We start from the raw sequence: 21,720 nt of genomic DNA, 5'->3' as shown, positions 1-21,720 counted from the left end.
CCATTAAGATTTTATTAAACCCTGCATAAGTGATCTTTTAGAACAGATCTAATATCCTTACAATGTTTGCAGAAATCCCAGCATTAGTTCTGATTAACTCTAAGGACATTGCCAGGGTGGCTTTCCTGAATAGAGAGCATCGAGACAGCAGTGTCCTATATCTGGAGTCACCCTTGGTAAAGGAACTTATTATGTCTCAAAGCTGAGGAATCTAGGCTTTGAAATTGAGTCCCTGTTGTCGGAGCATACAGCCACGGCAGATATGGTGAAAATGCTTCCTAGGCCCTTGGTTGAAATGGCGGGGTGGCAAGAAACAGGCAATTTGGTAAAGAAACAGGGTTCAGATATGAACTGGGCAGAAATTATCTCTACCCTGTGGCATAAACTTGTCCCATAAGCAGGTTTCAGCTATCATAAATGCTTCCACTAAGAATGTTTTAATTGTTAAATCCTGGAATACTAGAGGAAACCAACATCCATTCTGTAATTCCACTTGCCTATGAGAATTGAGAGAAGCGAATGTTGAATGTCTCCAGGAGACTTGGTTGGTATCAAACCCATGCCTGGATGGCTATCGAATCTATGATCAGGTGACTGCCAGGGGAATAGGGGGTAGGCCCTCTGGGGGCCTTCTTATAGCCATTGTGGGGCTCAGGGGATTGTTCTGACAGCTGGGGATGGTGATCTGAAGATACTCATTATAAACATATATTGGCACAGCGTAATGATGGCTGTGGATGTATTTGTTGAACGGGTCTTTCAACCTATAACTACATGGGCTCTTGATAATCAGAAGGTTCGAATCTGGGTCGTTGGTGATTTGAACGCAGATTGCCAATTTGACCATTTCCCTTGGGAACTTGGCAATTCAGTCCTTATTTCAGCGTGTCCTTCCAGGAAACAACAACTGGGATTGATCTGGTATTTGGGGCTGTGTAACCTGGGATTGCTTCCCTTTGTCGGCTTTGACATAAAATCTGCCGTGAAAACGGCCTAGCATACGTGGCGGCGTGGACCGCGTTCCTCCTTGCTGGACTACATCTTCTTAGACTACTATCTAAGAAATAGATGTACCTCCTTTTCACTTGCCTTTAACGACTGCAGTGATCATACAATATTAACAGCTCGCTTTAATCAGATACCCATCACTAGGAAATTTAACTCTGATCTACAGGTTTCAGTTTCCATTGTGGGTAAAGCAATCCGATAGAAGCCGAAAAACATTGATGCCTTAAACCTTAAATTGAGGGCGCTCCTGAATGGCTCCAAAACTGGAATGGAAGCTAAATAACTTCCAAGTCAATGGGCCGATGCCCCTGATTAACTCTGCAATTAGGTATATAGTCTCTTGCCCAAAGAGAGCAGTCCCTAAACCCCAACATATCCATTAGTATAATCAGGATTTGGCACGGGCCAAAACTTACATGAGGAAAGATCTTAGAAGAGCTAAAATCGTTGCTCTTAAAGAGCCACTTCAGCATACCATGATCAGACAGATTAAGCAAAAATATAAACATTTCTGTAGATCCATAAAACACTGTCTTCTCCAGCAAGATGCAGAGTCTATGCTCCTAATATTATCTAGGTCTAACTAGGGCTCCTTCTGGAAAATGATGAATGGCCAAGATAGTACTTGTGCCATGTCTCTATTAAATACGATCTCAGAAAAGGAATGGCTAGCCTTCTATGGGAACAGGTCTGGGGCTAAATTATCTCCCAGTAGGGGCAATTCACAGGATTTTTTCTGTGCAATACTCCTCTGAAGCTTGGACACCGACTTTGGCGATTGACATAGTTGGAGAGCTGATTGTAAAATGAGAGATCGAGGGTGCTGGGATCCAATGCCCTCACTAACAACACGTTTAAATCTGACCCCAACGTATGGGCTAACCTGCTCTTTTATGAATTTAAAGATATATTTTCATCTGGGGTTTGCCCTCCCTCCTGGTCTACTGCTCACGTTATCCTGATCTTCAAGAGTGGCAGAAGAACAGATCCTAAGAATTACTGTCCAATCTCTTTGATCAAAATATTTTCTGCTCTACTGCTGTCCCACCTTGAGGACTGGGAAAAACGTTTCCATCTCTTGAGCATTTTTCAGGCAGGATTTCGAAAGAGCCACTCGACCAACATCAATGGCCTAGCTGCCAAATGTATTCAGGAGACGGCATGGAAGAGGGTGAAAGGCTCCACATTTATGGCATCGGTTGACCTCTCGGCAGCCTTTGACTGTGTCGATCGCAACAAACTATGGCGTAAACTAGCCTCTTGGGGTCTGCCAAGGGGCCTGTTAGCACTGGTGGAGGGTGTCTATAGGAATGCGGGCATTAGGATTCGATTTAATCGCCAGGGGGAGATTTCAACTAGACTCCAAACATATGTGGGGGTGCGACATGGGTGTTTATTGGCGCCTTGGATGTTTAATCAGTATCTCTCTGATGTGGCGAATACCTGATCCAAGGAGGGACTCCTTGCCCCTTGTGTGGGCCTTTCCAAACTTATTTGATTGGCCTACGCAGATCATTTTTTGCTATTTGACTCCACTAGGGTGGGACTCCAACGGCTGCTGAACACCTTCTCCTCATATGCTACTAAAGACAACGGCCTGATTATCAATCCGATTAAAACCAAAATCCTAGCTTTTATGAAGCCGGACTGTAAGAAGTTCCGACCGAGTTGGTCCCTTGAGGGTGTCAAGGTAGGTATCTTCCCCCAGTGTGACATATTTGGGTTACCAGATGGGTGCATACAGGGTGGAAGATTTACAGCTGGCAAGCTTGGCACACAAGGCTACATTGCTGGCCCCCCAAATGCTGAAAATGGATTGTAAATTCAGGAAGTTCAAAATAAAACCTGTGCTCATGTTTTTTGAAGTGAAGGTGTTCCCGAAAATTAGCATATGATTTGGAACTGTGTCAAGGAAATGTCAAACAGCAACTAAATCGGCTGGAGGGTGGAATATGGAGACGAATCCTGGGTCTCCCCAACGCAGTTCCTGTATCTGCAATTAGGTTTGAGCTGGGGTATACCTCCATATGGGCCCGGGTTCAATGGAAGATGCTCACGCTATATGCTAAAATTAAGGATCCCCTCCCAAATACTCTCTGAGTGGATAGGTAAGAATATCACCTTAACAGGGTTTCTTATTACTTTTTCTTCGGATTGTGAGAAGATCTTAACAGATATCGGCTCAAAACTGAAACCCTGATCACTAACCCAATGCTAGCCAAAAAGAAGCTTCTAGAAATTAACAGGATTTGTACGTTAGAAACCTTTCACTCTTACAAATCCATGTTACATCTCTCACATGAGCATAAGAAAAGGGACTCCCTTTCCAAACTTCTAACACTATTTCCTAGTAGATATCATCGTGGCTGGCTGTTACGACTACGTTGAAACATTTTACCAACTAAAGACATTCTTATTAAAAGAAAGCTATCGAATATGGCAGACTCGATATGTAGATTCTGTCACTCTGAGCAAGAATCAACAAACCACCTCATTCTTAGCTGTGTCCAATTGGAAGATGGGAGAAATTCTTTTATGGGGGCCTTGAAGGCTTCCTACTCGGGTTCACCTATTGACCAGGTTTGGAAACACTGCTTAAACATCCCAAATAACAGAGGCCATAGCTATTTCTGGGATTTTTGAAGAGTCTTAAACTGGACTCCTAAATTGGATGATGTAATTGAGATGCGGCCTGGGTAATGTGGTTAATGATTATATGAGGCTGATTTTTTATGATTCTAAGTACTTTGTGTATTTTGCCTAGCCTTTTTCAAATTTTATTCATGTTTTGTTTTTACTTTTAAAAGAATGTATATAGGGACTGTAATGGTTTTATTTTTGCTTTGTAAATATTTCTTTCTTTTTGTTGTTTACGTTGTCCTATTATAAAACATGTTTGTAAAGGTTTATACCAATCATATACAAATAAAATAAAAAAATAAAAACACGGAACTGTATTCATAGTAACAACAGTAGAGGAATGGTTGTTAAAGGAAGTACCATCCCAAAGAAGAAGCATCCTGACAAATATACCAAATCTACTGCAGAAGTCTTAACCCATTGTAAAGTTGTAGCTGTAAAAGTCATATACTTATTCTTTTGAACTGTGGCAAATATTCTTCAAGAGAAGACAACCAGGAAATGAGGAGTGACTGTTACCGCTGCCATTGTGATAACCCAGTGGCACTGGGATATCAGGCAGCGGTAAGTGTGTTTCAGGGTTGCTGGTAACCCACCAACTACAGGCAGGTTTTACTGGAAACCCTGTGATTAGCCTGCTTTTCTTATGTTGAGGTTGGTGGGAGGAGTCATGAAAGTGTGGACGAGCAGTGGTGAGAAAGACCAGCCTTGTTGAACTCTGTTGGTTGTTGTGCGAGGTGCTAAGTTGAAGGGCTTTAGCCATGTTGATTCTGTTCTTTTTGCTGGGAAGGATTTAAACCATAGTAATGTCATGTTGCCGATACCCATTTCTTTGCTTCTTTTGATGGCTGTATCGTGGTGGACTGTCTCAAAGGCTGCTCATAGATCTAGTAGTATTAGTGGCAATGTGATGTTGGAGATGCCTTGGTTTTTAGATCATCCCATATAGATAGTAATGCTGTTTGCATTTCTCTCGTGGGTCTGAAGCCAACTAATGCCTGGTCTTGTATCCGATCCATAAATGTAGCTTTCTAAGAATTTGCCGGTATGGGATATTTGAACTTGGTCAGTAGTTGGTTTTCCCAATGGGTCTTAGCAGAGTGGCTTGATTTATCTCAATTTGAGGACTTGTGACACATTTCCTGTTGCAATTGAATGGTTGAATAGGTTGCGGAAGTATTCTGCAGGTGTTTTCTGGGTGAGGATAGTCTAGTGCATGTCTGGTGGGCAAGGATCTGCTGGCGAGCTAACTTTCTGCAGGCTTGTGATTTTGTTTTTGAAGTTGCCTGCAAAGTAATCGCATAGGTTTTGTGAAAGTGTGGGAGTTTTGTTGCAGGTGGTTGGGTTTCTTCACTTGTTTATGATGTTGACCATCTCTTTCTGGCTGTTGCTTGCGTTTGTGATAGGTTTGTTGTAGTATTTTTTCTTTTGCTTTGACTATTTCAGCTTTTTATATCCGTATCTGTCTTCACTTTGTGATTTATTTTCTGTTGATCTTAGTTTTTCCTCCCTTCTTGTTCCAGATTCCTGTTAGTTCACACCTCACCTCAGAGAACTGAAGAAAACTATCTCACCATTGTTTTCTTTTTAGTGACGGGGTGTATGTTTTTTCTCGTGCAATGTCATCTAGTGTCTTTATGATCCATTTTTGAATTGTCTCCGTTCTTTCTTCAATGTTGGAGGAGTCCAAGACAGTGATTGATGGTTTTGTGGATTTCAGTCTGATGCTTAATCCCACAATGATTACGGCTTTCCAGTTTCTTTTCTGTGTTCGAGGAGTTTTTGGGAGGTTAGTTAGAATCTGTGTTGGCGGTTCGGTCATGAAGTGTATCATGCAGTGGTGGCTCCAGAGGATCTGCATCGGGGATGCAGTGTGACCAGGTTTTGTTTGCAAAAGATTGCATTGATGGGGTGTCAGACTATGTCTGCTGCTCCCTTGACCAATAGCTGTAGATGCATTGTTGCTAGTTGATTTGTTAGTGTTTTACGTGAGTTGGTGTTTACCCCTTCATGCGAGGTGTTGAAATCTCCTAATATGATCAGGTTGTCGAAAGAGAAATTATATTGTGCCTCCTATCGCAATAAATATATGTATATTGGCCTACACCAAGCTGCTCAAAAGTCGCTTGCGAAGAAATCTGTGTTGCAAGGTCCTGACCTTAGAAACAATGTAAGCCGCCATTTTAGGTCAATCTGCCATTTTAGGTTTGCTTTGTAAAGGCACCCTGTGAGTTAAAATGGTGGACGATGTCATTCCGAAATACAACATGGCTGTCTTGACCTCTGTATGTAGCTAATATGTAACTTGCCTCCAGGCCACTTGTTGAGGTCGTGAACTGAGACCTTGTCCTTCGTTGACCTGTGTATAAAGGATTACTCATGCAATGAAACTAATCCGCGAGCATATGTTAAGAAACAATGTATTCGAATACTGAATGTGGAACACTTGTTTAACTACATTGTATTAATGTTTGAGAAGACCTGCATGGAAAATCCCAGAATACACAGTTGCCGTATAGGCTTGTTGAATATGTATTAAAAGCAAACCAGTCATATGCGGATGTGCGAGACTTGGCATGAACCCTAGATCGGTGATGTATTAGTGGTATATTAACCCAAAGTGGGGCTGGACATCGTGCTCACAAAGAGTATAAAAAAAACAATGCATTCTATTATACAGCGTCTCTCACTGAACACACTGAACCACACTGGAGTTCGTTGTGTTGCACTGAGTGCCGATAGCTATCTGATTTTTTCTCTGTTCTTAGAAACTAGTTTCAGTATAAAATAAAGTACTTTATATGTTCCTTTGTAACCCGTGTTCGGTGTATTTCCTTTTGGGGTACTCAGCCTCGATATTTTGATTTTGTTTTCACAAGGTGACCATATTTTATGGCGATATTGGTGATGCTGTCCACAAGTGTGTCCATGAAAGTAGGGTTGTATGTCGGTGGTCTGTATAGGAGTAGGAATGAGAGGTTGGTTTGGTGGTCTAGGACTAAGTGCAGAAGGAGTGATTTACAGTTTGGGATGTTTATTTGTGGTGCCGTTATGATCTTAAACTGATCTTTGTATGCAACGGCGAGACCTCCTTTTTCTCCATCTCATTTGGCTTGTTTTAATTAAATTTGAAGTTGTTGGGTAGGGATTTACATGAGGCTACCTTGACGTTTTGATTTAGCCAGCTTTCATTGATGGGTAGGATATCTGTTCTTCCATCACTTAGTTCACTTTTTACTCTGTGGTCTTTAGACATTGATTTAGTGTAAACTAGGTTGCAGTGTATCTTTTTGTTTTCTTGGTTTTATTTGCCGTTTGAAGGTGGCATTGGTAATTTGAGTTGGTGTTGGTTTCTTTTTCCTTTAGATTCTGCATTTGGTTCTGTTGCTTCTGTTTCTTCATTGCATCCAGTTGGGCCTCTGTGGATTTCATGTCTGTCCGTTGTGTTTCCAGTATTCCTACTTATTTGTTTAGGGTGTTTCTGGGTGCCTGGTTGTGTGGGTGGGTAGTAAATTGATAGCTAGCACGATAAGTAGAGTGATTTTGGTCTTGTACCAGCAAAGTGGCTCACTTCCAGTGCGCAGTTAGGTGTACTGTTTATTGGTTTTGGTTTGCTCTGAGGTGTGGTGGTTTCAGATGGTTGGTCTTCTTTGATTTGGTTTGTTCTATTTTGTTACTTCTTGAGCCTCAGTCTTTCCTGGTACAATGCATTTCTGCGGTGTGGGCTTGTGGATTAGAAGCTAGGGTTCTTGTTTGATTCCGGGTCTGTTTTTCATTTAGGCTTTTAGTTTGGGCCTATTCCTGGTGCGTTGTCACGTTGTCCACAGGGTTTTTTCTTTTTTTCCTCCTTGATGGCCAGTCGCACAGATTCTGTGGGTGGTGGCTACTTTTCCTTGGTCGATGTTCCTCATTTATTGATGTTTCAGTGGCAGTATTTGCTTGAGTTGTTTTGTTCAAGCTATTCCTGCATAGTTGGACGACATAATGTATGGGATGATATTAAATGGTAGAATATCTTAAGGGCAAACTATCGCAGAGGCCAGACTATCCCAGGGGTCAATCTTTCCCAGGGGTAAAACTATCCTAGGATCAGACTTACCCCAGTGGCAGACTTACCCCAGTGGCAGACTTACCCCAGTGGCAGACTTACCCCAGTGGCAGACTTACCCCAGTGGCAGACTTATCCCAGGGGCAGACTTATCCCAGGGGCTGACATATTTCAGGGGCAAGACCTATCTCAGGGCCAGACCTATCCCAATGCAAGACCTATTCAAGTAGCAGACCTATCCTAGGGCCAGAACTATCCCAGGGGCAGACTATCCCAGGGGTATAAGTATCTCAAGAGCAAACCTATCTTAGGTGAAATCTACCCTGGGGCAAACCTTTCCCCTTATCCCAGGGGATAGTTTGTTGGTGTGGTTTTCCTGTGGTTGAGGTGTTGTTGTGCTAGTGTCATACCGCCGAGTTCCTGGCGTCTATGGAGCCGCTGGCGACGCGGAACCTAGCTTCGTTCGCTTCGGCCACGCCCCCTATTTCCTGGTTCCCTTTTGCTGATTCCGATTGGCTAGACGCTCCGCGGCCCGGTGTTTTAACCGGCCACTTCCGGGTCACGGACGCGTTGCAACGCTTCCGGTTTCGTCCGTAGGCTGTGCTGCTTGCTACCTGTGGCTTTCGTGCTGCTCTCTCGCTTGCTGCTGGTCGGGTCCTCGTACCCTGTCTATCCTTTCTGTTATTCTTTCCGCTATACCTGTCTGCCTTTCCCTTTCTCTTTTGGTCCGCAGTATTCTCCCTTGCCCTCCTTCCATCTTGCTTCCCCTCCCACCTTCCCATCTTCACTTACCGCTTTTTTCCTTTTCCGGTCTGTTACTCTCTCCGCTCTTCCTTCGTCTACCTTCAGCATTGCTTCTGTGACCTCCCGTGTACCAGACTCCGGCCTGTTCCCCTGGACTGCCTTTGCTTGCTGCATTAGTACTTCCTCACTTAGCCTGTGTACCAGTTCCTCGGACCTCTTAATGGACTGCCTGTGTTTTCTGAGTCTTCACTCCACGTGTTGTCTCCAGCCACTGCTACCAAATCTTACCTTATAAGAACTCCTGGTTCCACATCTCCAAGACACCCAACGATACTACAGGGGTTTTTTGTGCCTAAGGCTTTTTCCCCTCTTGGTCGATCCCGGGGGTGGGCCCCCTGTTCTCCCTTCTTGGGGAGCACGGTGGCTTCCTTCCGGGGTCGTCCCTATCTTCATAAAAAAAAGGTGTCTACTCGAAGAAAAGAAAAGAAGGGTTCTTGGAAGGAAGAAGAAGGTGAGGAGTCGGGGGAGGGGGAGATTTCAGAAGCTACACTTTCGGACGAAGATATCACCGATCCCGGTGACAGCTAGAAGCTTGTGATGGCCAGTTCTCACAATGGCACATTCTCAGAGTGGTAATTCCTTACTGTGTTAGCGCCTCATAGGGGCAAGGGCCCATAATGATGTTGCCTTGCAGTGGTGAGTGGTTCAATGTGGCTTTAGCTTCCTGATGGTTGGCACCCACTTTGTTAGGGCCTTGTGTTGGTATTGGGTTCACAGTGGTGAAAGCCTTACTGTGGAGAATGTCTCTAAGTGGCAAAGTCTTCAGGTGTGGGAACCGCAGCTTCACACGTGTCAATGCAACTCCATATTTACCACACATTTCTGTATTAAATGAGCAACTGCCTATGAATCTTCATTGTAATGATATTACATATACAAATACAAAAATCAATACATTTGCAGAATGAACAAATGGCATCAGCTGCATTTAAAATTCTCTGATTGACTGCATCAAATGTGCTTTCACAACCAACGTAAAAGGAATGTCACCCTTTATATTGAATTCTAGAGCTGTAAGTTGTCTGGCAACCTCATGTTTGCACTAAGTGCAATCCATGACAATTAACACTCTTCTTGTGTCAGCATTATTAATTATGATGGACTCATGCTTTATATACTGGAGTGCTTGGTGTTCTGCAGAGTAATATATAAAAAGTACAAGCGGTCTGAAATTGGGCCGTGTTTACTAATCTTCCTATGAAAAAGTTCAACCTTGTCTCAACCTCCAAATTGTCTTTGGGCATGCTTGCTATCGAGGACCAAATCCACACACACACATGCTTTAACACATGCTTTAACACAGGTGTGGAAAAGGATCAATGGCGCAATGCCACTGTCTCTCCAGGTTAGTCCTTTGCCTTCAGCTAGCAAGCAAATTATCAGAGGGAGCGCATAGGTCGAAATCTCTTATGGCGAAAGGGACTCTTTGGAATGCCGACCCCCAACTTTGAGAACATAAGTTGCATTCAAATTTTTAAATGAGATTTAATCAACATATTTCAGCTTTGCTGGACTGAGTGACCTGCAAAACAGTCACAACCAAAACTGAACTGAACTTGACCTGAGAAACTCACCATCTCCTTAAACCAATGTAGAACACATGACATCATCAGACTGGAAAACAAAGGACTACACCAAGACAAAAGCAAGCTACAGACTTTGTCGTGCTATGCACCTTGTCTCTAGAACATGTTACCAGTGCGGATAAGACTAGACCCATCCATTCTACCCTTCATTGAGGACCTGAAGACCCCACTCTTCAAAAACATCTCTCCAACTGCTGATCACTCTGCTCAACCCACTCCACACTTTCTGAAGCACCACTTCCTTGCTCCTTCTACTCATCCAAGCTTTGCTACAACTCTCACCCTACTTCTAAACCCCATGATAATCCCCTATGTACTGCACTTCACATCTACAGTTATGATTATTTAAACCCATGCATTCATATATACATAGTTATCAATCTGGTTCAATTTGGTTTTTTGTGATCAGTTTGGCTATTTGGCTGTGCCTGCTCCGACCCTTCATTATTTTTATTAAATTTTCTATGTTGCCATATTTGTATTGCCATATTTGTATTGTAATTGTTTGTATTTTGTTTAATGTTGCGCCTTGAAACTGGAATATTTCCAAGCTAAGTAAATCTTTCTGCTTCCATTCCTCCTACAGTTGAGTCCATCTAGCTTTAGTCTGGAGGAGATCTCAATGAGAACTTCTGTGGAAAAAACTTGGAAGTCAATTCATGGAATTAATGTGCGCCGAAAATTCCCGCGCAGAGGTGCCAAAACGTGCGATTCGCAGTAAAAGTGCGTAAATCGCAGTGCAAGTGTGAAAATTGCAGGGAAACCAGCGCACATCGATTCATGGAAGTCCGTGCGCGAGAAAAACATTGGATGTGCGCTGAAAAAGTGCGCCGTGCACAGGTCATCCAACAGCGTGCGCCACGGCCACTGCGAAATCGCACATAGCGTGGCGCACATCACAAAAGTAGGTGTAACACGGGGCGTAACACTCGGAATGTGGAACAACGTGTGAAAACATGGGCGTCACGGGGGAAGTACAGGAGGCAAGTGCACGGAACGCCCACACGCTCGCCTACAACCCGTATTCCTGGAATCGAATAGGGCAAACCAGCGCACGGTGAAAGACGCGCACAGGGCCAAACAAGTACGCCACAAGAAAGCAGGCGGTAGCGTCCCTGCGCCTGAAATAAATGTGCGCCAAAATGTGCGCTAACAAAAAGCACCCATATACAGCCATGATGAATGGTCCATACAGTGGCCCTCTAGGACAAATGAGGTGCAAAGGGGTACCGACAAACACGGACACCCACTGTGTGAAAAATAGTGTGTGCGTGTGTTTCTGGGTGCGCGGGAAGTTCCACACGCGATTGGCCTGGGTACGTGTATTTCGGGGTGCGCGGGAAGTTCCACACGCGATTGGCCTGGGTACGTGTACTTTGGGATGCGCGGGAAGTTCCACACGTGATTGGCCTGGGTACGTGTATTCCGAGGTGCGCGGGAAGATTCACACGCAATTTCAGCAGGGTATGTGTATTTCGGTGGTGCCGGGGAATGCTACACTTTGGCCGTGTGGGTCCTCCCAGGTGTTCACTCTACACCCTCCACGGCCCCTGCAGGCAGCCCACACCACAGGGGACTACCCTGCACCCCTGCTCATGTCCCACAGGCAACCCATCCACCATGGCCATGCCCCCCAGCCAACCCACATGTCACCTTGCACTACTGATCACCAACACATGTCTCCCAGCACCCCCAACCCCCAGCATCCAGGGGCACCCTCCACCAGGCCCCCACACATGTCTCCCACCACCCCCCAGCAGTGCAGACGCAGCCTCCACCAGGCCCCCACTCATGTCCCTCTGCACCCCCACCCCCCCAGCAGTGCAGGGCACCCTCCACCAGGCCCCCACTCATGTCCCCCTGCACCCCCACCCCCAGTAGTGCAGGGCAGCCTCCACCAGGCCCCCACTCATGTCCCCCAGCACCCCCACCCACCAGCAGTACAGGGCACCCTCCACCAGGCCCCCACTCATGTCCCCCAGCACCACCACCCACCAGCAGTGCAGGGCACCCTCCACCAGGCCCCCACACATGTCTCCCACCACCCCCAACCCCCAGCAGTGCAGGACACCCTCCACCAGGCCCCCACACATGTCCCCCTGCACCCTCACCCCCCAGTAGTGCAGAGGCACCCTCCACCAGGCCCCCACTCATGTCCCCCTGCACCCCCACCCCCCAGCAGTGCAGGGCAGCCTCCACCAGGGCCCCCACTCATGTCCCCCAGCACCCCCCACCCACCAGCATCCAGGGGCACCCTCCACCAGGCCCCCACTCATGTCTCCCACCACCCCCACCCCCCAGCAGTGCAGGGCACCCTCCACCAGGCCCCCACTCATGTCCCCCTGCACCCCCACCCCCCAGTATCCAGGGGCACCCTCCACCAGGCCCCCACACATCTCCCACCTGGGGTGCGCGGGTAGTCTCCCATGCGATACCATCAGGGTATGTGTATTATGGGTCCGCGTGAACTTCCACACGCGATACCAGCAGGCTACGTGTATTACGGGGTTCACGGGAAGTTCCACACGCGATTGCCCTGGGTACGTGTATTTTGGGGTGCGTGTGAAGTTTCACACGTGATTTTGCAGGGTACGTGTATTTCGGTGTGCTCGTGAACTTCAACACGCGACTGGGCCTGTGAGAGTGGGGTACGTGTATTCCTGGGGTGGGTGGGAAGATTCACACGTTCGCCTACAACGTGCCGAAAAATAAATGGTCCAATCCTGAAACACGTACGCCAGCATGAAGCAGGCGTACGTCGACCCGCGCAGCATAAAAGTGCGCACAAGCAACAAACAAGCTCAGACGCCAGGATGAATATACCGTTCCTAGCAGCAGTAGCCGTGGGTTACCAAAGGAGGAGGAGGATGATAGTGAGGGCCCGAATTTTCACTCCCAGAACCAGCCTTTTTGGGATGCCTGATGACCAGGTGTATGGGAGGTACAGGTTTCCACCACACATAATACTGGACCTGGTCAGTGAGTGGGAGGATGATCTCACATCACCCACCCTGTGCTCCCAAACACTCAGCCCCCTGGAGAAGGTCCTCAATGTACTGCACTTCTTGGCCACAGGATCATTTCAGCGGACAAGTGCCATAGTGGGTGGGGTGTCACAGGCCACGCAGTCATGCTGCCTACACCAGGTCTTGAACATCATCACTGCACGCCCATCAGTCCGTAGGCACATATACCTGCCCAGGACACCTGCAGAAAGGCAGGCTGCCGCCCTTGATTTCTACGGTGTGGCACAATTCCCCAAAGTGCTAGGTGCCATTACATCCCCCCAGGGCATCTGAGCACATCTATAGGAACCGCAAGCACTGGCATTCCATCAACGTGCAGGTAGTATGTAATGCCAAGGGAATCATCACCTCAGTATATGCCAACTATCCAGGGTCCACCCACGACAACTTCATTTACTGAATGTCTACCCTAAACCGGGACCTAGAAGCTGGGCGGCATGGCGATACATGGCTGCTTGGTGAGTATGAATGCCACTGCACATGCATGCATGTCAGATGCAGAGTTATGTCACTACCCCACTAATGATCCCCATCACCACCTCCCCAGGGGACAGTGCCTACCCTCTGAGCACCCACATGATGACGCCAATTTGGAACCCCATCACGCCTCCCGAGGTAAGATACAACACAGCCCATATTGCAACCCGGGGCTTAGTGGAGCGCACATTCGGAGTGATCAGGTCACGCTTTCGCTCCCTTGACCGTTCTGGCGGGCAGCTGTTATATGCGCCCCGAGTAGTGTGCAGGATCATAGTGGCAGCATGTGTTCTGCACAATGTTGCAACACGCCGGGGCCTGGCTGTGGACATGGTGGTGTCCCCACATCCCCAACCACATGCACGCCCGCTGCGCATGGGAGGGGAATGGGCAAGGGGTGAGGCAGCCCGTACGCAGCTGGTGGCTAATTACTTCACATAGAAATCACACCCCAGTGGAGTGCACACAGCCCTGGCACATGCCATCTAATAAGCAATGATGACTCGACCTGACAATTATGACGAACAAAGGGACAGTCAACTGTCAGAACCATAGCAGCCTGATATTGCTCATGTGGATTTGTCACAATGTGTGCATCCCTACCTACACAAACACCACCAATGCAGTGTCATCAAAAGACACACTTCCATGCTGCAGAAATGAATATCCACTTGCAAATTACTACATGAGAACAGTGCCATGTCACCCAACCCCTCCCCGGCACGGCCACACAACACAACACACCATGGCATGTCATGCAATGCGAGAGCAAACAAATGAATCCCCACAACATGCCCCAAGTGTCACCAACTACAGTGTCCCTAATGGAAACATGGCCACACGTGAAATGCTCACAGTAATGCAGGACCTACAACACACATTACCAAATACTTACCAAGAATACCAATCACCTACACAACCTCCAACCTACCTTAAACATGACATTACAGACTTAAAAAATTGGTAACCTCACTACCTGATGATGCCAGCACTTCGAACACTTCCAAGTATACAGTGTTAGCGCCACGCAAGAGTGTAGGTGCACTGCTTACAACAAGGACTCCAGTTCCAAGGTAGACCGCCTTATGAAGACATGAGAAATGGACCTGCAAATTAGGTGGATGACATGGATGCAGAGGCACATATCAATACACCATGCAGTGTACAATACAACAACAATATGCACTATGAATGTATACACAGTATTGACTAAAGACTGCCCACACATCGAATGGGAGCCAGACGTCACCATGTACGTCAATGTCACTTGGGCACACCCTTTGCAAGCCCATGGAAACGGGAAGCAGGAGGGGTATGAGTCACACAAACCCAAGCATCTGTACCAAATTCATGACAAGCCTGCATGTGCCCAGCCACAATACAGCGTATGCCCACGGGAGCCACACAAGGCAACACTGTCCAAAAAACAAAACAAAAAATAAATAAATAAATCAAAAATGCCCATTAATGGGCCCACGGGGTTGGGGGGGGCCACCCAGGAGGTGCGAGGACAGGGTGCACACCAAAACCCACCTGTGTGGATCTTGCGAAAAAAACACCTCCATAGGCTCATGGCCTACACGGCTACCCTATTGTGAGAGAATCACTGCTGTCGCTCTCCTCACCCTCTGCAGCTGCATCAGGAGGTGGTGGCACTATGGGAGGCAGCCCACACAAAGCCCGAGTCTGTTCCTCCATGGCAGCAAGCATGCAGGTGTGGTAGGTCTCGTTCTAGAGGATAATTGTGCGTAGGTCCCCATGCAACAACTCACGGGATGCCCGGACCTCCGCCCTAGTTGCCTGCATCCCAGCTGAGAGCGTACATGTGAGACGCTCCAGCTGCTGTTCTGTCCTTCTGTTTGTTGAAGCCTCAAGCTCAACAAGAGTCGTCCTGAGGTGAAGGAGTTCCACCCTCAGGGCTTCCCTGTGGCCCTGGGAATCTATGGAAATGGCTCCCCGCAGAGTCGCCAGTGCCATCCGCCTGTCCCTGTCGGACGCCAACGTGTCCTCCCTGTGTGACTGGCAGATGGAGTCTGTTGCCTGCTGTAGTCGCTCCATCAGCCTTTCGGGGGGGACAATGGAAGTGGCCACCCTATCCATGGCCTGAGCCATCATCTCTGATGATGCTGCCTGTTCGGTTGCCATACCGTATATGGATTGCTCCCATGCGGTATTGCCAGGTGGTGTACGGCCACCACGTCGGCAGGCACCACACCTGTCTGGGGCAAGGCAAACTGCGCCTTGCTGTGCCGGCACTGCCTGAGGCTGCATGACTGCATTCCCCCTCTGATCTGCTGGCCCAGGAACAGGATCAAATGTTGCGGAGTGTGACCCTGCATCCGTAACCACCAAAGGCATACCTGCCAACACTGACATCCCCATTGAGGGTTCTAACCCTGGTGCAGGTGGGTCGGACAGAAAATAATCCCTCCCAGGAACACTCACCTGCGACGGCACATAGGTCTCATCATCCGAATCGACACCTGAATACAGCTCGGGGGAGGTGCAGCCAGAGACACCCCTTGAGAGCACGACCTGCAGCAGTTGTGGGTTCTCACCCACCACCACACCACGTCCCTCACTGGTGGTTGGTCTGGCCTGAGACCCCTCCTGGGTCTGCACCATCTCCACAACCCCAGCAGTATCAAGTGCGTCATCCCCTGCAAAGACATAAAAGAAAACAAATGGAAACAGGCATTAGAACTATGGCACACAATTAGTGCTGAGAGGCTACAGAAACAGTACTTGATTGACACATGTCCCACATGACTAAAACCCTCCCATGCATCCCATGCATGCACCGTCACTGCGTGTGAAGGGTAGGCAGATGGCACACATTGATGAAACCAAGCTGGAAGATGAACACACTTGCTGCATGCTGCCTAGCAGTGGCATCACACATTGGCCAGTGATTGGCAGGTCAAATAAACATGCCACACACAGATGGCATGTACCCTAGCCATAAAGTGAAGAGGGAGAGGAGGGCACCAATTGTTCATTCAGTCCAGTTTGCTCATGAAATTGATTTTTTCATTGAAATGGTTCAAATGTTTAACCTGGAGCTGCCAGTCCAAAATGGTCCTATAGCACAGGGAAATGTCTAAACAACTCATGTCCAGGAAACAAAGGCAGTCCACTGTACCATAGCCATGTCAGACATGTGACAATAGGACTGAGAAATGCCGAGTAAAAGTGGTGGTATGCAAACAATCTGCCTGAATAAACAGAGGAAAATAAGCAACAATGTTGTGGCAAGATGACACTTCAAGGGCAACTGGTGTGGTGTTGGGCTGGATGTCTAATGTTGGCAGAAGGGATACTGCTATACCCAAATGCTGGAGCGCAGAATGTATTGGATGAAGCACATGGGTGACCCAAACCACTCAGGCACACACACCCTCACCTGGCACCCAAACAGGAGCCCTCCCACACACACCATGCACATGGATGACGCACACATGCATGTGCACTCACCGGACAATGCCTCGTAATCTGCCAGTTCTCCCACGCCTTGGATCTGTTCCTCCGTGACGTAGGTCCCAGCAACCTGCTCATGTGGAGTGAGTTCTATGTCCTCTGCTGGAGACCCACCTCCAGTCACTAGAGTTACAGCATGACTTGAGGCCAGCTTATTCTTTTCCCTGCGCTTCAGGTCATTCCAGCGCTTGTAGCATTCAGTAGCTGTGTGCCTCACGATTCCAAGGGCACTTATGATGTCTGCTATGGTCTGCCAGTGTGCCTGACGTTGTGCAAGTGTGGTCTTGGATCCTGCAACAATCATCATTTCGCGATCATGTGCGGACACATACTCTACAAGTGCATTCAGTTCGGCCTCATTGAAGCTGGGCTTCCTTGACGGGCCAGACTGTGTAGCCGTGTCTGGGGCATCAGCCTCTACTGGACGAGCACTCTTCCTCTTCCGCTTGGAAGGTGGTGGGGATCCTGAGTGTCCTATGCCGCTCTGGGCACTAGGGGCAGGAGCCCCGGTGGACTCTGTACTAGGAGTGTGGGATTGCACACTCCGCATGGGAGTTGGTGCAGGCATTAGCTCAAGTGTGATGGTGTCAGGGGGAATGTCAGCATGATGGACTTGGACCGACACTGTCCTGGCTGGGTGTGTGATAGGTGGGGTGGATGGAGCCGCAGCTGCCCCTGCAGCCTCCCCTGCCTGCCTTAGCGGGGCAGCAGATGACCTAGCTGCCCCTGATCCACGTGGCCTGATGACACCAACGTGCACCGGCGCACGTGGCCTAGACCTGCTGACCTGGAAGTCAGCCATGGAGTCACCCTGTGCCAGGTCTTGTACCACAGTGGGCTGGTCCAACAAGGGCTGAGCATGGATGGTGTCAGCCACGTTACCCTCAACCGGGGTGGGGGAATGGGTGACCCTGACTGCTCCTCACATATGGGGGGCTAGGGGCACCCTGCAAGTCACAGCCACGTCCCCTACTGGATCCATCACGGCCACCACTTGGGGCTCGGCCACCTTTGCCACCCTTACAGCTTGTTCGCCTCCCAGCCATGGCACTGATGTTATTGTGCGTATGGGAGACGATGTGAACTATTGTCCTGGGCAATTGGGGGTCAAAGGGGTTGGGTACCAGATGGTAACCGTTCCCTAGTGCTCTAGCAAGGCTGTATGTCACCCCTGGGGAAAGATGACGGGTCACCCCAAAAAAGGGAAGTAAGGTACACGCAACCCCTCCTAGACCACGTGTGTGGAAAAATAAAACCTGCACTACGCTGTGCACCCAGAAACACAAGAATGAATGTATGCGTGTCACACACAGCCTAGAATGACCTCTGAAGGGGTATGCGACACACGGGGCAAGCACAGATGTTAGATACGTGTGCGACTCACCGTCTGCCAGGAACAAAAGTGTGAAAAATATGCACGTGTGTACGTTGGCAACACCCCCGCCAAAAGAAGAATTGTACGCTGTCTGAGGAGACAGGACAACAGAAGAAGGGAACGCTGTTTGAGGAAACAGGCCCAGGAAAAAGAGGAAAAGAGAAAAAGCTGTCAGAGGTAACGGGGAGTACAAACTTGAAACGCCGTGAAGTAAATTGCGTGTGAACCGACAAGAAGTACAGATTTCACCCACTCGCTCTCCACGAAAAGCACGTACAAGGAAATGGCGTTCTACACGTACCTTTTATACACACGTCACAGACGCGCATACGCGATGAGGCCATTTCCACCAATTATACGCTTTGACACTCGGACGTGTATCTTTTTTTTTACACGCGCCATTCTCTACGGCCATGTGCGTGACGTCATAGCTGCGCATGGGGGCCTTTGGGCCAATGAAATTGCGTATGCGTGCAGGCATGCTTATGTGCTAAGGGCCTTTCCTCGAATTACACGCAGACGTGCTGGATTTTCACGTGCCAAATCACTCTGTATCAAGCTGGCCATGCGTAAGCACACGGAAGACCACGCTCCTGCCCAGAAAGCCGATTTACTGCTCCACAGAGCCCCGAGCACGCTCCCACCTGCCGTCTGCAGCTGCCTGACTGCCTGCTGCCCACGTGCCCTGCCATTTGCTGCCTGAACATCAGCCAGGGGTGCTGTTGCTGTGACCACCCCTGCTGGAACCGAAGACTCCCGACTGGGATTCCATCACTCCACAGCCCAGCCCCAGGACCCAGTTGCCCACCCACTCCTGCCTCTGGGGTTGTCATGTCGGGCACTGCAACATCTGGCACCACTGACAACCCCCGGCCAGAGAGGCAGAGGGGCACAGCTTCAGTGCCAGGGAAGTTGGTGTCCTGGTGGAGCAAGTCCTTGGGCAGTATGATGCCCTCTTCGGAAGTGTGCGCACCGACAAGGAAGGACGGACTCGGATCAGGACTGACATTGTGACTGCCCTCTAGCGGAGGGGGTGGCAGTCCGCGACTTCCAACATGTCAAGAAGCGCTGGGAGGACTTCAGGCCCAGGACCCTGAACAAGGCCCGGCGCCTCTTGAAGGCAGCGGATGCTAAGGGGCGCCAGGGCCACTTGTCGGAAGTTCAGATGAGGGTCCTGGAATGCATATCCCCAGCGCTCCACGTCCACGTCCTTGAGAGGCAGACCCGTCTGGAGTCGAGCGTAGGTGGTGAAGTGTACATGCATCATGATTGTAAGCTGTGCGTGTGGTGATGTGCCAGTAGTGTGCCGGTTGCACATCTGTTTGTATGGGGCCGAGTATGGGTGGGGGTGTACAGGGCCGTGAGGCTAACACATACAAGGGCTGTCATGTGTGAGACATGGATGGTGCTTGTGTGTGTAGGCTTTCATGCCAAATGCAGTTGTGTGGGCACACATGTTTGGATGAATGTGTATGTAAGTAGGCATGTTTGTGATGTCACGCATGTATGTTGTTTTCAGCTGCATGTATCGGCACTGTGTACATGTGCATGTTTGTGTATTTGACAAGGGTGCAACAGTGATGCAACATGGATGCATGTGACAGCGGGATGTGGAAGCCTGATTGGCAGATGTGACATGGATGCCCATCTGAACACTGCGACAGTTGGCTGAGATCTACACATGCATGCAAGTGTGGTGTTGTGCGTGCATGTGTAGTGCACTCCCTGTGTTGCATGTGATATCTGGCTCACCCTTGTCTGCTCATGCTGTTGTATGTGTATGGATGGTGCTGGCAGTTGCGATGTGGCTGTGGTATGGCTCATGTGTGCAAGTTGAAATGACATGTGTGTTGCCAATTGTGATGCCATGTCTGAGGTTTGCCAATGCCACTCATGTGCAACTGTCATGTGTCCATTGTGCAGTGCCCTGATGCCTGTGTTTGATTTCTCCCTGTCTGCAGCGTCAACTGATGAAGAGGGCGGAGAAGGTGCTGTGGAGCACAGCGGCGGGGATCGCACCGTCAGCCGGAGACGCAAGGCCCGGCTCCCCTCCCAGGTTGTGATCTCGTCGGGGAGTGAGGAGTCCGGTGCCGCGTCCCAGGCTGCAGCTACAGGGGGAGGTCCAAGAGGCTGAGGTCGGAGTTGGACTCCTTGGCAGCAGAAGGGGCAGCTGGGACCCCACAGGGCCCAACAGGGGAAGATGGCACAGAGTTATCCAGGTTGGTGGGGGGTTTGGTGGAGGAGGAGGCCGTGCAAGCAGCAGAGACGGGGTCTGGAGGTGGGGATTCCACTGGTGCTAGTGGTGCAGTGCAGGACCAGGAACAGGAGGCAGCACAGGTCGCCGCGGAGGTGCCTGTGTGCAATCCTGTCCCTGATCCTGTCACTGCATCATCTTGCACCAGCAGGGATGCCTACGTCCAGACCCGTTTTCAGGCAGGGGATGAGCTCACGACAATTGGCCTTCCTCTGCCTGTGTACATGGCTATCCGGGTCTGGGTTGAGCCTGTCCTGACTGGTTGGCGTTAACGGGCCATGCGAGGTGACCTGCAGTCTTTTCATAAGGAGACTGCACGTCATCTCGAATGGCTTGTTGACCTCGTCGGCCTACTGGGACAGGTAACCCAGGCCAGATTCCTCCGTTTGATCGGGCTTGCTACGACCCCTTCCTCAACTGAACCCCCTATGAGCCAGTCGTCCTCCGTGCCATCTTCCCACACATTAGTCACCTGGGTGCCCTGTGGAGCTGCCTCTGACGGTGCGGCCAGGCTGGTGGAGGAGGCATCCCTGCCACAGTCGGGAGTTGGACGTCCAGCAGGGGTGGCCACATCAACGACTGCACCCCAGCCAGCGGAAGATGTGCAGGCAGCAGGAGGCAGTGCACGGGCAGAGGCACAGCAACAGCAGCAACGTGGTTGGAGCCATGATGGCTCGGGGCCTTCGACATCGGAGGGGCAGGCATCGGCCGGAGGGCAGGAGGACCCAGGACGGGAAGTGTCTTCCGTGTGGCAGCGGTTGGGCCACGCCATAGATGCGGAGCGGCAGCGGGCGGAAGAGGCACGGCTCACGATGGTAAGGGCGGAGAAGTCCATGCGGAGGGCCCTGAGGCGGGCTGAGTGCCTCGAGGCAATCCTCAGGGAGTTTACGATGATCATGCGGACGGCCCTGCGGACCCTTGGGGCCATGGAGGAGGACCGCCTCCGGGACATTGAGCAGGAGTTCGATGGTGCCCTGGCCCAGAACATCCCGAAGTGAGCCGTCGGACTAGCCCGCTGCCCTTGT

Source organism: Ambystoma mexicanum, chromosome 6q, assembly GCF_040938575.1.
Source record: "Ambystoma mexicanum isolate Mex_15411 chromosome 6q, UKY_AmexF1_1, whole genome shotgun sequence".
Lineage (NCBI taxonomy): Eukaryota > Metazoa > Chordata > Amphibia > Caudata > Ambystomatidae > Ambystoma > Ambystoma mexicanum.
This window is presented reverse-complemented; position numbering follows the sequence as displayed.